Source organism: Teleopsis dalmanni, chromosome 1, assembly GCF_002237135.1.
Source record: "Teleopsis dalmanni isolate 2A chromosome 1, ASM223713v2, whole genome shotgun sequence".
NCBI lineage: Eukaryota > Metazoa > Arthropoda > Insecta > Diptera > Diopsidae > Teleopsis > Teleopsis dalmanni.
The window spans coordinates 92,423,476-92,426,824 of record NC_051846.1 but is presented as its reverse complement, the minus strand read 5'-3'; positions in this window follow the sequence as shown (position 1 = coordinate 92,426,824).

Here is a 3,349-nt window from a genome sequence, read left to right as displayed (position 1 = left end):
TCTTTTGATTTTAATATAGGGTATTTTTTTATCGTTTCATTTTTAGAAGGATCAGTTCTGATACCTTTACTAGTAATTAAATGTCTCAAATAGACTACTTCTGTTTATAGAAAACAACATTTCTTTGGATTTAATTTCAAGTTATACTTTTCTAGTCTACTGAATACATCTATTAGGTTTTTGTTATGGTGTTGTAGGCTGCACCCAAAAACAATTATGTCGTCGACATATAGAAACTCTTTTGTACTTAATCCTGATAATGCTATTGTTAACATCCTCTGAAAACTATTTGATGAGATTTTCAGGCCGAAGGGTAACCGTTTAAATTTATAATTGGCAGTCAAATGTCTTGACTCTTTTTGTAGTTCAATTTGATAAAAAGAGTTAGTTATATGTACAGAAACTACTTTGCTCTACCTAGCAAATCAAGTACATTTTCTAACCAGGTTAGGGGAAGCTTGTCATTATTTATTTTCTCATTTAATTTCCTAAAGTCTACCACTAGTCTTCACTTTTTGTTGTCGTCTTTAGGATTGCTCTTTTTTGATACTAATACTAAGGGTGAATTATATGGACTATTTGAGTTATCAATAATGTCATTATCAAAAAGTTCTTTCACTTGCTTATCTATTTCATTCTGTTGTGTTTGCGGAAGTCTATAGTTTTTAATGTAAACTGGACTTTTATCTGTAGGTTGTAATTTTTGTTTATAAAAACTATTTACAGATAGTTTTTCATTCTTCAAATGAAAAATGTCCAAAATCGGACATCTGTGGGCTTGTGAAGTTTTTCGAAGAAGCAATTGTATCAGTACGTGCATTACTATGTTGCACCTGTCTTCTTCTATAGTGGGATTTAAAGCCTCCACGATTTTTCCCTTAACAAACACGTTGTGGCTGTGATTGTGTAGAGTATTTATTGTTGTTATTGTACCTGTATTGTGGTGTGTAGCTGCTAGTGTACCTATTTCGTTCTCTTTGGTTTCTACGATAGACTACGGGTTGGTTTGGTATTTTTTGTACTCTCAAAACTTTATTTGTATTCCCGTGAGTCTGTTCAACTCTTAATGACAAATTAATAGCTTCTAACAGTGTTTTAGGTTGTGCAGCTAATACTACATTTTGAATGTCTTCTCTTAAACCGTCTGTATATACTGTCAAACCGTACTTATCGTTTAGTTTATGTACTAACAATTTTTCAGATTGTATAGGTTCTGGGCGTAGTTCTTTAATTTGTAAGGCTGACAATTCGTAAACTAAGTTTATTATTCGGTCTTTATAGCTTCTTATGGAACTATTCTTTTGAGTGACGGAATTGAGTGATGTCTGTATTTGTGCAACGGTTGTTTGTTGCCAAAATTGGTGTTCAAAACCTCTCTTAATTCTGTAATGGTTTTGAGACAAACTACCGCACTTTATAAATGCTTTATTTTCGGTGAAATTTTTATCGAGTAATCAATTTTTTTACTAATTTTGGTGTCTCGTCTGCCTTGATAGATTCAGAAAGACATTCTATTATTGCTATAAAGTGCTCTATTTCTGTATGCTTTCCAGTAAATGCTGGTACTGCTTTTAAGACGGTTTCTATATTTAAGGCCGACATGTTTAGTTTTTGATTTATTACTAGATCGAGATAGACAATTAATTCATTTACTATGTCTATTATCTAAATGTTTATTCAATTTTCTATTTGTTGGGTAACTTTTACCACATACCACATTTGGTGAGTTTAAAAGACTTTATTAGACTAAAGAATAAATACAAAGTGTAATAGTTACAATAGTTGAACTATAAAATAAAAAGGGTTGCCAATGTAATTAAAATAAACATTACATTTTTCAATACTCCCACTTTTTAGTTACATTAGAATACTAGAGAGATGTTTTAAACCAATCTGATTTCTAAAAAGTACAAATTTTTCTTTCGGAAGTGCTTTAGTAAGCCCATCTGCAAGCTGATCACCAGATGCCACATATTTTAATTCGAAAGCCTTTTCATTGTATGCATTTCTAATGAAATGATAACGTACATCAATGTGTTTTGTCCTTTTGTGTCCTTTTTTTTACTAGACGAATTGCACTTTGGTTATCAATACAGAACTCTATCTGTCCAGGATTCCCAAGATCAGACCAAAAACGCTTGACCCAAATTAATTCCTTTGCTGCGCTAGCTGCTGCAATATATTCTGCTTCAGTTGTTGATAAAGAAACGCACTTCTGACGCTCAGAACACCAGCTTATTATACCTTTATCTACCATAAAAAGGAAACCTGAGGTAGATCTTCGAGTTTGCACATCACCTGCATAGTCAGCATCACTGTAACCACGCAGATTAAGTTTGCTGTTACTCTGGTAGCAGATTCCTATGCCAATAGTGCCATTTAAATATTTGATTATCCTTTTGACTGCATTAATGTGCGCTGTTGCTGACTTCTCAAGATATCGACTTACGTTAGATACAGCAAAAGCTATATCTGGTCTTGTAGCTACTGCTAAATACATAAGTCTGCCAACCGCTTCCCTATATGGAAAATTGACTTCTGCATCAGATATAAAATTACTCAAATTGCTTGCGCTGTCTGCAGGTGTAGCTACAATAGGAGAATTTTGCATTTTATATTTAGCAATTACCTTTTTAGTATAAGCTTCCTGACCAATGTAAATTGATCCATCAACCTTTCGATTAATTTCAATCCCCAAAAAATACTTTGCCTCCAAAATTTTTATTTTGAACGCTACTTCCAACTGAGCCATCAAATTAGTTATAAGTTTACTATTTGTTGCAGCTACTAGACTATCATCAATATAGATAGCCATAATTATAGAGCCATCATCACTATTGCTGATAAAAACACAAGGATCATGCTTCGATACTTGCAACCCAAAACTTTGAAGAATTGTAGTAAATTTTTTATTCCAGCATCTTGATGCTTGCTTCAGCCCATATAAACTTTTCACCAGCTTACATACACGTCCACTGCCGTCATCGTAACCCAATGGTTGCTGCATGTAAATGTTTTCTTCTAAACTACCATTTAAGAATGCTGTCTTAACATCGAATTGCATAAGAGCCTTCTTACGTATTGCTGCCGTAGCCAAAATACAACGTATAGAAGTATACCTTGCAACTGAACTAAATGTTTCTTCGTAATCAACTCCATATTCTTGGGTGAAACCCTTCACAACCAACCGCGTTTTATAGCGATCAATATTTCCTTGAGCATCTCGCTTTAGTTTGTAAATCCACCGATTTTTTATTATTTTTTGATATAATGGTGTTTCAACAAGATTCCAAGTTTCATTCTCAATTAATGACTCGTACTCGTCATTCATTGCTGCTTGCCATTTTGC